Source organism: Chroicocephalus ridibundus, chromosome 9 (assembly GCF_963924245.1).
Source record: "Chroicocephalus ridibundus chromosome 9, bChrRid1.1, whole genome shotgun sequence".
Lineage (NCBI taxonomy): Eukaryota > Metazoa > Chordata > Aves > Charadriiformes > Laridae > Chroicocephalus > Chroicocephalus ridibundus.
The window spans coordinates 34,163,213-34,177,936 of NC_086292.1; the positions used below are offsets into that span (position 1 = coordinate 34,163,213).

General features: G+C 39.4%; 1 protein-coding gene across 6 annotated transcripts in view; it reads right to left on the minus strand.

Moving 5' to 3' along the window:
- RNF111 (ring finger protein 111) overlaps window positions 1-10,628 on the minus strand; it is a 51,918-nt gene extending 41,290 nt beyond the window's left edge. For all 6 annotated transcript variants that reach the window (XM_063346012.1, XM_063346010.1, XM_063346014.1 and 3 more), the window contains exon 1: window positions 10,363-10,628. The gene's annotated coding sequence lies outside the window, so the exon portion shown is untranslated. The remainder of the gene's footprint in view (window positions 1-10,362) is intronic.
- Window positions 10,629-14,724: the final 4,096 nt, after the last annotated feature.

A 14,724-nucleotide genomic window follows, 5' to 3' on the forward strand; every position in this document is an offset into this window, starting at 1 on the left:
AAGACAGAACTCTTACAACTTGCATTGAAGGGAAGTTCTTATAGTCAGTGAAAACATTATCACTTTTACAGAGCAAGTATCAATGTATGTCCCCTCCAAAATGTATGGGCAATGTCTGTTTTACTGATGCTTAAGCCCGAGAGCTTTACAGGCTACCGCTTACAGAAGTTACCTAAGTTCAGCTATATAGCTCCAGCCTCCATTAACTAAACTGCATGCTTAAATAAGGCCTACGTCTTCCCTTATTGCTGTATATATGGATAACAAATATCTTCACCACAATGCATGGTATGGTGACAACTGAGCTATAAAATTAAGTTACTTCAAATTCACGGTTCTTTTCTGACAGGAAAAGGAATAGAACAGGAGAGATTGTGAACCCTATTATTTTGGAGTAAAGTAACAGAAATCCATTAGTACCTGGAGTTTCTTTAAAAAAAACCACCACACCTTAATAGTATAGATTAGCATACAAACCTAATTTCAGCCTATGTACTTTTGACTCTATCCTGTGACAGAAACTGAGCATATCACATCACTCGTTCCTCTAGCAGGTGGTACGAGGCAGGTTCACCTCCCTGTCAAAATATTCAACTGTCAACACACAACAATGCAACATTAGCCTCAAAGACTATTTCCAAGAAAAGCTTTTGTACTGGAAGACTAGTGAGAGACACAGGCAATACTAGCCTCAGTAATACGTTCACCTTCAACCTGCTCCATCTGGCATCTCTGCCTTCTGTTTAAATTCCCAAAAGGAAACGACAACAGAATTTGGTTCCCACTGTGATAACCACTGAAGCACTCTTTACTGTAACTAATATGCTTTTTGGTGCCTCAGATGAATAAGGCTACAGTAGGCTATAGCAGACACTTGACACTTGCACTACTGAAGCAGTTAAGTGTTTCCTCTTTTCTCCCTCCCTCATCACTTTTTTGAAGGTTCCATCTCCTATGCTCTTCTAAAATAAACGTTTATGCACTGAACCAGAATGTAGAGCTGACCAATCTGAAAAATAAATTTCCCAAACAGATCAAACACCAGTCCAATTAATCACATAAGCACAGAAACAGCTATAGCTGGCTTACAGCAGGTTGTGCTGAACTACCAGAAGGCTGCTTACAAAAAACCCGTGCAACTATACCTGCTGCGGAAGTGAGGCTACTTAAGCAGCATAGCTGGAATACGCACCAAGCCACAAAAAGTCTAAGATAGCAACAGCAAGATCTACGGCAGGTTAAGCAGCATTGCCTGCCCACGTCCGTAATCTCCTGCCTGTACCTCCAAATTCTTCAAAATCCTAACACATTCTTACATCCTGTGCCAATACCTAAAGATCTTGTTTATTTTATCATAGAATGAGTCAATACAAGATTGAGACTACAGAACAGAGTAAAATCAAGATTTCTTAGGTTGTTTCACAAAGTGATGCTTTCAGGGGCAGCTGTGAGCCAGTTGTTCCCAACAGACCCTGACAAATCACTTATCTCGGTTTGCAACAGGTATGAACTGATGCGTTATCCCAGGCAGCTTGTGTTCTCTTCATAGCCATAAGCAACTAATCTAATTCTTTAAGTGATGTAATCTGGAATAAAAAAATTTGCACAAGATATATATGCTGCAGTACTAACATCTACAGAAGCCATAAGTACACTGGATCTTTCTGGAGGTCAAGAAACTTGTGGATCCTAGAGCCCTAGCTGAGAAGATTGATTTGAATGTTCTCACTGGAAATCCTACAGACACTTATAACAATTACTGTTAAAGGTGAGGCTATACCCTGTGATAACTAAGAAAGCGTTGCTGTTGTCTACTGGAATTACAGCAGATAGATATGTTTTACATCAGTAAGTCAAAAGTTAACTGCATGTGAGTTGGACTAAACCTCCTCTTGTCAGGATATACAACAGGACAGGTTCTTTCATTTCATCAAAGCACAATCCACAGTAGGAGATATTTCTTATTTTCAAGTGGTAACTGGAAAACTATTGCATCCTGGACATTATTTTTTTTTTTATTGCAATAAGTTTTGGTGGAATGCACTATCTAGGACTGAAAAAAACTTGGAATAAACATTAAGGGTCTAAGAAGTCTACATAGTAAACAAAGAAGCCTCTACTAAAGCAGTGGAATTCTGCTCTCTACCCTTCTCTGCCCCTGACAGCTCCTGAGCTTTCACATGCTCCCCACAATGCACATACTTACCCTCACATAGATGCACCATTTTTCTTTAGAAAAAACTAAGACCAAAACTCCAATTCTATACAATTTCTGATGAGGACAATAATCAGAATGCAAACCTGCTATAAGCATGCAGAGAACAAGCAGTACTTAGCCTTTTTCCTCATTCTCACAAGGTCACCTTTAACGCGGTAATTTTGGTCTGTTATTTATGAACCAGTTTTACAGAAATGCAACACTTAGTCAATCTTCCACAGACCAAACGCAAGCCAGCCCCTCCCACAATAACCCTGTATTTCATCAAGAGTCTTTTTAGAAACTCCACAAAATATTTTGATTTGGAAAAAAACCCCAATTTGTTTATTCAGAGAGCTTATTGTCTTCAAACACAGTCATAACTTACCATCATATGCTATGTGTCCAGCCTACATACAACAATTTTCTAATCTTTTAACACGATAAATTAAGGAGACAATTTTATTTAATTCTGAAGTTTTCTTAAGAAACACAAATCTGAACCTTTTCTCATTATGTGAGCACAATCAGGCGTTGATTTACAAAGGACTCAGTTCTACTCATTGGTGTGCTCCCTCCAGAAAGTTCTGCATTCTCAATGTGATTATCTTTGTATAAGCTCTGTTGACTTTAGCACAGAAGCCACTGTGCTGAAATACATAAAGAGCTATTTAAGGTATTGCAAGAAAATTAAAGCAAGGAAGTTTACACTTTGAGAAACCTCAAACTACCAAAGGTGACCAAAAAAACCCCGTAAACAACCACACAGTGAAAGCTAGTGCACTTGAAACGCTACTTACTTGCTTAGCTTTATTTCAACAAGCAGTCAGTTAATTCAGATTCAAACATTTTGTATATTTGCACTCTTACAACCATAGAAAAGTCTGGAGTAACTCAACTAAGTAACCAAGACCTCTTCATTTTTGCTAACCAATGCAGAGCCTGTTAGGGCTGCTTAGTCATGGGAGAACTGCTGACTTCCAATTAAAAATTAAACAACAGCTTAAACGTGAGTACATTTTTGATGAATGGCAGCAGTCAACAATGACAAATCATCCATTCCTTCACTATTTAGAAATTCTATGACAAACCTTTGAACAAAAGATTTGACCAAAAAAGACAGAAGCTGGAATAAGAGCTTACCATTTCACTAGATTCCAATCCATTGTAAGTATTTTCAGTGGTCAGGCATAAGAAATACCCATACCGCATACAAGTCCAAAGCTTTTACACAGAAGACAAAGTTAAAGAGGGACTACAAAAATACTATGCAAATAATTAAGATTCATTAGAATGAAATCATCTGCTATTAAACATTTAGAAGATCCTACAAAATCTCCCTCTAATTAAAAGCAGTCCTCAGAAGCTTTTTCAAAAAGCAGCAAGATGCAATAAGTAAGCTCAATCAGCATTAGTGTTCCTCCATCCTAATCAAAACATTTGCTTATTAACTTATAGAATCAAGACTTCAAGCGGAAAAATGGGGTAGTATCTTCTTTGAAGCCATTTTAAGTAAAGACTCAATGAAGAGCTGTTAAGACAGCTACCTAAAAACTATGACTAGTTACTCCAAGTTCCCCTGTGAAGTGTAAGACTTAATTCAGAATCACGAAGCGTACATGACTTTTATCCATTCATGTCATAAATTAAAGACCTTTGATATTAATCACACCAAGACACACAGCAGTGCAAGAAAATTTCATGCAAACTGAGGAAGTCCCTCAAGATTGCGAAGTCAAAAAACAAGCTCAAAGTTTGAAATCTTTACAGCAGACAAGTTTATGGATCATGTATAAAATCAGAACACTTTTGAGTTATAAGATGGAGCAAAGTATTTTGTCACTAAGAATTCATTACTGGCAAACAAAAAGTATGATAGCATTACAGCACTATAAAACACTGAAATGGTTCATTACGCAACATTAAGTCAACTTTTGGTGTAAACTTGGTTGATGAATACATGTAATATAATATATATGATTACTTCGAAAATGTATTTTCAGTTACATTTTAAAATAGTCAACTCCACTCACCATCAAGAAACAACCCCCTTTTTAGATGTAAAAAAGCACTTTGATTAGTTCTCTCAAGCTTGGCTACAGTAATTACACAGTGGTTTGACACACGACCAGCCAACCACTTTGCAGAAAATGCCTATCTTAAGCACACACTTCCTATATAACCCCAAATTACTGGTCTCTGTCCTGTTAGTGTAATACATATACCTAAACCCAGCTAGCCAAACAGTTTCTTCAGCAAATATCTAGACTTCTGGCTAACTTGATGAAAAGCTGTGAATAAAAAAAAACTTCATTTACAAAGCAGTTAGTAGCCAATTTCCTCATTTTCCCCATCTTCAATTTCCTGCTCCTCTCTCATTACAAACACAGTAATTTCCCCTTGCCTGATGCTCTCTCCACCACTCAGAGCCCAAACACACCTACAGGCAACTTGGGTATCCAGCAGGGTTCAGCCTAGAGGCAAAATTCTTCCCAGTATGACAGCTCCCAAGGCTACCAAGAGCTTCCGGAACACGCTGTCGTCATAATCTCAGAAAGAACTCAGCAATTCCACTTCCATAAAAATTCTGTGCTATCTTAGACCATTTCTGTACCCTGCTCAAGTGCCCATATATAGAATGACATCCGGCAAAAGAATATTTAAGATTGTCTCAGAAAGGAAGTTTCTACCAGTTGCATTTGTAGTTCCTTTATTCAGTCCTCTTACTTTCTTTACATATGTTCACTGAACTCACGGTTAACTTTTAAAATTATTTCCCTTCCCTAATATGTGGCCTTTATCAGATTTTACTTTTAACGTTATTTTTACTCTGACAAGCTAATACTGGTACTGTTATCTTCAGGAGAAAACCTCACTGTTGAAATCTGGCATGCACAAAGAAATCTTACGTTGTATATTCTGTTCTTACCACAGTACTTTTTTTGAACTGGCAACCATGGCTAACCAAGAGCTGAAAGAATGGACCAGTGAATGAAAGTATCGCACCAGCCGTACTTTGCAACACTAACGGTCATTTCTTTCTTCTCATTAAAAAGATACATTTTTATTCTTTCAGCAAGGCTCTTCCATCAGATGAATCAAGACACCAAGAAACAGGGTAATGAAAAAGCTTATAAAATTTGTACAAGATCTTCAGCAAAAATGAGAAAACCTAAGTACTACCACTTCCCTTTCTCAAGGGCAGAGAGCCAAACGAGACTGATTCATGCACGACCCTGACGCAATGGAGGTTGACAGAGGATTTGGAGCCATTTGAGAAGCTGCACCCCCAACACAATCCCATGAAGATCAAATCTCAGTGCTATCCATGCCCTGCTACAATAAAAATAAAGAACTCACTGAGCAGCTCACGAAAAAAACCCCCACTTGTTAGTCTAAAAAGGGGCAGTCATGCCCTATTGATTTCATTCCTATCAAGCAGGGACAACCTATATAATGCAGAGTACGTAATGAGAACACAAATATCCAATATTCAGTTCCACTATCAGCAAAACAAGGACAATCAGATTTTGAAACTTTATTGCACTGTTCTTCGCTTTTGGTTGTTCTTCATTTTCACCACTTCACAAGACAAACAGTGCTCTTTTAAAGCCTGTTTTAACTACTAACTTTTAGCATACTATATATTGGTCTTCTAATCCTTGCTGGAAAATAAAGCAATTGATAGTTAAAGATCTATGCATCTTTACAAAATAGCAACAATCAGAAGGTAATCTGAAACTCTATCGTGTTTGCTTTGATATTATGTCACCTCAAACACATCTTTATTCACAGGACAATATGAAACACCATTACAAACCACTCTCAATTTCCTTTGTTTGCTTTAATGCAGGCACAGTGACGACAGATACTCCAATTTCTGAAGGACAAAATTACCTGAGAATTCTCCAAGCAGATTATTTATCTTTTGCCCTACAGAAAGGTACAGTATTTCAGAATAACATGCACAGCATTAGTTACTAACAGCATGATAATGTTTGTGAGACAGGTTCTTGCCTACAGTCTCCCAAAGACTCTCCGTTATGTCCAACCCAGACAGAAGAGTTTGTCTGGCTTTGCAGAGGGGTGCTACAGTTACATGAGCCACAGCAATACAGGCAGGCTTACTCACCCCTTGCAGCCAATTCTAGGAGCCATCACTGGCTTGGAAAGCCTACTCTTAAAGCGAAACAATGTTATTTCAAGTTCAATACCACTCTTACTAACCTTTGTGATGCCATCTCAAAGACAAGTCAGACCACAGTAGCTGTACTGTAACCAACAATATCAATCCTCTGGACCAGCAAAGTCTCCTTAATTTTATCTCTGAAAAAAATTGCTCTGAGACCTCCAAGGTTTGTTTCCTCATGCGTAAGTCAATTCAGATCAGTAAAGCAATTATCTCGCAACAGAAACATCAGGCCACCTATAGAATAGCTACAGAATGCCTCTGTTATGCCACGTTATCCACCTCTGAGACTTACCACCACTGTATTCTTAAGGAAAGACTATTAAAAGTGCCTGTCTCTCACATCTTCTAACAGAATCCAGCACAGGACAGCTACAAACAGATGAGCTCTTCCGTAAGACTGGATCTATGGCCTGGCTCCAGCTGGAATAGACAGAACACAAGGAGCATGCGCAGCTGGAAGCGCCTCAGCTAGATGAGTTGGCAGGCTAAGAGCAACTCTGCATCGAGTCCTACGAACAAATTAGTTCTCCCGCAATACACTATGAATCAGTCCAAGACTATAAGGCACCCACAGAAATCCTAGCCTCAATCAAGCACCAGCAAAGCACTAGCATCCGCATACGCAGCTGGGCAAGGAATCTGTTTGGCTTAGCACAATGGACGCAAGCAGGTGAGTTTGACAAACACGGTGTTCACAAGCACATTCTTCAGTCTAGACATTTCTTTGCTCTGTCCTAGGCTTAAACTCAGTTAGCTACATTAACACTATGTAAATCATGGTTTTAAGACATAAGCATTATGATTTGGCAATCGGGAATGTTTTGGCTTCAGTGAACTCCAAGACAAACATAACAGCAATGAACTTGGGAATAAGGGGTTGTAGCTTTATAAAAGAATGACAAAATACACTTTTTATTGGAGCTTAAGATCTTAACTTGGAATTTTGCTTCCAGAGGCAGCTAGAGAAGTTGCGTTACATAGCCATCAAAAATAATTAAAATATTTATGTCTTAGTCCCCCAGTAGTTTTGACCTTTGAGGTACGTGTAATTGTTCTTAATGCAGTGTCATTTTGCAAACACTTCTTGATAAAGCTTTGAGGAGCAAAATAACACATGATCTTTGCCACAACTGCTAATAAGAACCTATCAAGTGAGAATTATGAAATTAAACATTAGGACCGTTTTAGGCTGTTCTTCAGGAAACCTGTGAGAAGCAGGGGATTTTTCAGATACTAAACCAAGTAGATCTACCAGCTTAAGAGGGAAGGGCAGAGCATCAGAATTCTCCACTCTTCACCCAGTAAAGCCAAGTGACAGTGGGTAAAAACAAACATTTTAGTTGACAGTGGACAAGTATTAGGACAGAAGGAAGTCTCTTACTAGTAAAGTCGTGAACCAGCCTTCTTGGATTTCACTTGGTAAACACCAAGGAAGACATCCCTTTAATTCACGGCAGTTACTTTTCCAAATAGCATAAACTATATAAAACATGTAAAACAGCAAAATAATCTTGTTAGCAAAATTTTGGGTTAGTGAAAGAAACGTTTTCCTTTCTTCCTTCCCCTCTGCTCCATTAGGGGTTAGGCCTGTTAGGCCTGACATCAGCCCACCAAAAAAAACACTCATCTAAACTTAAGCCTGAAGGAAGTTCACTAGTACTAACACTTTGGCTGCAGATACATTTTATGTTTCTTTTAAGAGCACTGTAGACTTCGGAAGCAGCTGATCACTGTCACACTGTCAAAACTTAAGAGACTACAACTGGGAGCAATTATGCTATCCCTATGTTGTCCATGTGACCCATACAACATTACTCAATATACTTGTTTCTACATCTCTTCTCAACCTCACTGACATGCAACCAGCTAAAGCACTACAGATCTGGTGATAAAACCGGCCTAAAGGAGGTTGCACAGTACTAAAGCTGTGGGGAAATCTTTATATAACATCTGCCTACGGCAAATCCATCTCTCTGTACTATCCCCATTGTTTACATGTGAATTAAATCATCCTATTCCCTGTCCAATTCCCCCCCACAATTTTTTCCACATTTATTCAACTGCCTGACATCTAAGCCCCCACAGTTCACCAGCTAGAGATGGGGCAGTACTACCTGTATCTTCTCAAAAGAACATCCTCACCATTAGAGGAAATATAACCAACTGAAATGAAAGATTCTTCATCTTGGGGAAAAAAGGCAGCAACTGCTGTCAGCTAAGTGTTATTACAACATGGTGACCTCCACTGAAAGACAAGACTGTTACAACTGATCTGGTTACGTTGGTCTACAAAGTTACTAATTTAAAGATAAAGTAGATACATTAAGATACATTCTTAATACACTTTTACAAAAGACACTGCTTCATAAAAGACACATTTCTGAAGTCAGAATGCTCCCATCCAGATTTTGAAAGTACACATGAAATATGCATGAATACTACGAGCCGTTGTTCAGCCCCGGGCTCCCAATACTACACATAACCACAGCTGTAGATGCCAGGGCTTCAGCCATCAAAAAACAGATTTTTAAATATGCAAGACTTCAAGAGTTTTAAAACAGGAAGCTTGGTGTCTTATACGCTTTTATTAAACTAAAGTGAAATGCAAGATGTGCACGCAGCCTTTCCTGTCTTATGCATTCAATAGGTCATTTTATACTGCGGGTGGCAGCATGAGACAGGTGACCAGATGCTCATTTTATCAAAAGAGTACAAATTTAGCCAGTGATAATCTTGGCTAATTTTTTGGTGGTTTGTTGTTTTTTTGCTTTGTTTTTGTTGTGGTTTTTTTTCCCCCCTCAGGTAGTCCCTCTATCCAACAAACAGATGAGTAAAAACATTTAAATTGGTGGAAAGTTACTCTGCTAGCAAGGACTACAGCTACGTGAACTGTAAGCTTTAAAAAGTGACAAAATATTCCAGTTCTTTAAATACTAATTTTCCTCAAAAACATTTCTACTAAGCATCCAGAACTAGTCTATCTCTGAAATTTTCTGCTGGTTACAACAAAGACAATGTAAGGCCTTATTTCACCAACTGAAAACCTAGTTTTCCTTTATTAGTTTATAATAGATATTCCACCATGCTAAATGCTACCTCGATCTCCATGCTGAGTAGTAAGTTCTTACCTTTTTTTTTTGTCAAATATTTGTTGCTGAAGCAATCACATTAAAATCAAATAAAGTCGGGCTATTACAGCAAGATCTTACCTCCTGCATTACATCTTCTTTTGGAGGAGTACTTGAGTATCAGGAATTTAGGGTATAATTTAATCAGCGAAAGCAATCAGGCCTTGCTTATGGTTTCACAAAACCATTTCAAGCCATGGAAGAGCTTACTCAAACAACATAAAAATTCCACGAATGTATGGCTCAGCCCTAATCACGGAAACAGAGACACTTAAAAAAAAGTACAGAGATCCTTAACACCTGCCCGTTTCAGTAAGAGTTACAAACCTTCATACCTCTGAAGATCCTGGCCTACATTTCTGAATGAACGCTGCTTCCTTGTTTATCAGGCAAAGAGCATCTGACAATGATATTTTTTTTTTTAATATGGGTTAAGAAACAGAATACCAACTTTGCAAACAAAACAAATGATGTTATAACGAACCCTATTACACACACAAATAAAACTCGTTTCCGTAAGGGAAAATTTGTGACCAATTTTCAAGGAGACAAAACCCAACCGAGTGCTGCGGCTTCCCGCAGTGAGGATATACCGCTTTGTGCGTCAACGAGGCACCGAAGGGAAAAAGAATAATAATAATAAATAAAGGAGGGTGAAGTTCCCACCCGCCGAGCTGCCCCCGCGCCCCCGGCCCGGCCCGGCCCGCCCCGCCGGGAGAGGCCGTTGCCGCCGCCGTTGCGGGGCAGGGCGGGGCACCCCCCGGCCTTCCCCCCCACCCCCTCGCCCGGAGATAACGCTCCGCAGGGTGCGGGGCACCGCCACGGCCCCCGCCGCCCCCCCATACCTGAGGCAGCAAGGCCGAGGGGGAAGAGGCGGGGGCCGCCGGCGCCCCGCTCAGGGCCGGAGGGGAGAAAGCGGCCCCGGCGGGCACCGCAAGGACCCCGCGTCGCCACCCGAGAGACCGCTGCCCCTCGGCCTGGCCGCAGCCACCCGGGCCCCGGTGACACGCCGTGAGGCGGGCGACGTTTTGTTGTTGCGCAGCCCCCGCCGCCGCCGCTCCCTCCCAAGACGCAGCGCGACACTCGGCGGTGCTTTACAGCAGTCCGCAAAGCGCAGCCGCGCCGGCTGGCGCCCCGCCTCCCGGCACGCGGCGCCGCGCCCCCTGCTGGGCGGAAGCGGGGAAAGGCAGATGGAGGGAACGGGTGGAAGCGGCAAAAACGCGTAAAACGCCGCGGAAACCATTCATCAAACAGGGGGAAAGGGCTTGAAAGAAAGGCACCACTTCGAAAAACGCCTCCCTCAAAAGATGATGTATTTCCAGGGGTCAGAAAAAGAGATTAGTCGGCAAAGGAACACCCAAATGCGTCAGAAAACGCAGAGACAAAGCGCAAAAGGTGCCAGACCATGCAAATGATACAAAAATAAACGAGTTTTTCGGCTTTACGGGTAATGCTAGAGCAAAGGAAAAACTGAGACCCACATAGAGCAAAGGTGGAAAAAAGGATCGCAGGTGACGTCATGTGGCTCTGGAACCAAAACAATAATTCATTTCATTTTTCCATAGACACCAACACACCTCACCCAGCATTAGCCTGCTGCCTTTTTCTGCACTCTTGAGTTGTTTTCTGTTTTTCAAATCAAGGAATGCAGTGTGTGGCATCGAAGCAGACATCAGTAAGCAGTGACATTGGGCCACATATGAAATAACGGCTGAAACGGGGGTGAACGGGGAGCAGAATAAAAATCAGAAACATGACTAAATCGCTTGACCAAAGATTGCAAGGGATAGCGGAAAGGTCATATCCTATTCAATGGAGGTCACCAACAGCGTGATTGTGTGAGCAATTTTAATATTTTTCATTAATGACTGGAAGACAAGTTGAAATACATTAATAAAAATCTGCTGGGGAAAAACAAACAAACAAACAAAAACCCAACCCAAAATAAAATTCAAGAAAATACATGGGAAGAATTGAATGACCTTGAAGACCAGACAAACAGGAGCAAGGTGAAAAAAAGTAGAGCAAAATAAAAAGCATGTGCACTTGAAGGTAAATGACTAAAAGTTTTGGTATATATTGTGTATTGGTCAGGTAGAAGGCAGTAGGATGAGAATGTCACCAAACTATGTAATTAAGAAAATGACCAACAGCCAACAACACGATGTAGCCATGAAAAAACCAAACATGTCTGTACAATATTTTAGTGTAAATATTTTTCAGAGAGAAAGAGAGAGGTTTCAATGCAACTGTAAAAATTATTCCTGATGTAGTCTTACAAATACTTTACCCAGCTTTTTTTATATGTATTCAGGGAAGATGAACTCTAATCTCAACAGGACACTCAAGGGAACACAGCATATAAAATATGAGAGGAAGCTAATGAAATCCGTCTGGATTACCTTAAGAAATGAGAGAGAGGAGTGCTTTCTATAAGCTTATCAGAGGCTAACACCAATTTAAAAAAGTACACTAACTAGTTATGCATTTATCTATTTACTTAACAATTGTTTTGAACGCTCATGCTAAAGATGACAGCAAGGTCATTCTTGGCAGAGAAAATGTACAGAGCCACTCTATGCTCACCAACTGAAAGACATAGAGAGACCATCTCAAAAACAAAAAACAAGGGGCTATAGAGTGGATAGAAATTTCAGTTCACAAACCAAAAAGCAATGCAGGGTAAATCTAGATATTCTTCATTTTCTCCCAGTGCAAAGTCAGAGTGGCCAGATGATCTATAAATGCTTTGACTGTCTATGATTTAGTAGACCTTTTCTCCTTGGGTAAATTAAAATAAATTAAAGGCAGAATTTGTAGGATCTTTATTAGCTATGACTTCCTAATTCCTGTTTCGCTATAGGCTACCAGCTGTCAAAAGTCTAGTAAGTTGGGGGTCAGCTCACAGTTAAATTAGCATTTGATAGAAATTATTTATCAATTATTGACTGGTTATTAACATAATTTTTGAAGAAAAGTGATGGAGAGAATGCACTTCAATGCCCAGAATTATTCACAATTATTTTAAAATAGGGGCAGTGGTATTATTAACTTCTATCTATGCCCTTATTAAAGTTACTTCTGCTGTTATCTTCAGATTTCGCAGAGATAGACCGTTGTCTTGAAAATATTTTATTGATTCCTTGGACAAAACCAAAAGATTCTCCCATTCACACTCCTTAGCTACAGAAAACCAAAAGGTTAAATTGATTCATTCTAAATCACTAATGCAAATTTTGGAACAGTTTTCAGGTGTCATCAATTCAGACTGAACTCTTCAACCTCTTCGAACTAGAGCTAAACAAAACCCTTTTATATGCGCACCCCAGGGCCTGGGAGAACTAAAGACACAGAGAAGAAACTATCTTATCTGGGATCAAAATAAAGCCAACCAGCAGGAGATTGCACTTTACATTTTTTGGCAAAAAGACAAAAAATCAAAGCCAACCTCTATCCTGAGGTATCTTCAGCAGCTCAGTTTCAGAGTTGGGCCCGGTTCCATGCAGGAGCGCCGTTTGGGTTTGCTCGCTCAGGAAGGAAAGCTAGGCACGGCTTTTTCCAGATGCAAACACCAGCTTCTGGAACGCAGTCCCACTGGGCACGTGGCCAAGATGCACGCTGCACACTTTCCGAAAGGGATGTCTTTGCTCAGACAGCTGTTAACTGCAAGCCTGGTAGAGCCCAAGACAGTATGAACAGGATACGCTTAAAAATCTCCTGCCCATGTGCAGGAGCGTGTACCTCCTGTCACAAATAATGCTTCTGCAGGAGCTCAAAATCACTTGCAGCCAGGGTATTAATCCAGATGAAACAGCCCATCCCCGATACTTAACATGATACATAGTTGCGTAGACTTAAAATGCACCACACTTAAACATTTAAATGTTTGTGTTACATCAATTGACTAGTAATATTAACAAACTGTAAAGCTTCTGGTGATAGTATGTTGTGAGGATATTACAGAAAAAAAACCAAAACAAAACCAAACTACAAAAATTGTGGGATTGATACTCAGATGATACAAATTGTCACGGCTCAGTTCACTCCAGATGAAGGTCTTACTAGTGAACTACTGGTAGTTTTCACAGGAAAACAGGGAATAGGATAAAAAAATTGTATTATGAAAAGATTTGTATTACGAAAAGATTTGTATTACGAAAAATTGCTAGTAGGAAACAAGAAAAGACAGATGCATTTGCAGAGTCAAAAATAAAACTCGACAGCTGTCTGTGCTATATATTTTATGGGGATAAATGCAGGAAATTTGCTAATGTGATTGATCTAAGAGCTTTCAAAAGCTCTGGAAAATAACCATTCAGGTAACTGTATATTTTAAAAATATATAGAAGAACCAAATACCCGACATTACAGCAAAACATAGATATAGAAATGACCCACTAGTCACTCATTTAATTTCATATTGTATAGCCCAATAAGACTTCGAAAGGTTAGAAACAGCATTTTCACAACACATTACTTCAGAAATTATGCAAATCCTTACTAAGTTCTCAAGCAGTTAGATATTCTAAGAAAGATATTTTAAATAATTAAGTTGTCATATAATTAAGACGGTGTGGTATATATAATTACTTAGAAATAGCTACTTTGTTGACAGTATTTTTCATAGGACTTTTTCTTATCAAAACCCAAATATGCCACCAACCTGTTAATAGAAAGATCACATGAGATATTCCTTTATATTCTCTCAGTGCTTGTACAATAATGGGGCCAAATGTATTTTTGCATTTTAATGATGAATCAGCAGCTATTTTTAGGGCAATTAGGGCAATTACGTTTAAAACAAACAAAAGCATCCTGCATTTAATGATCTGATTTTACACTAAGAAATTCAACAGCCATTTCCTAGCACGTACATATATTTTCAGTAGTAAAATAAAGGAAAATATTTATGTTCGATTTACAAGTAGATTATGTTCTTCTCCTTGCTGTTCTGTAGAGGAATTATAACGAGAGCTACTCAGAGATCAGAAACTGATTTCTACAACCTTCTTCTGACTGCTCGTCATACGGTGTATCAATAATACATCAAAAAGAAAATGATACATTCGGAGTGGAAAAAGCTATTTTTTACAACAGTGATGCATATTAAACTATCAGTGATTCCTTATCTCAAAATATTACCAGACATTCACTAAAAATATCTCAAATGGTATTATTCATTCTTGCTTTGTCTGCAGAGGAGAAAA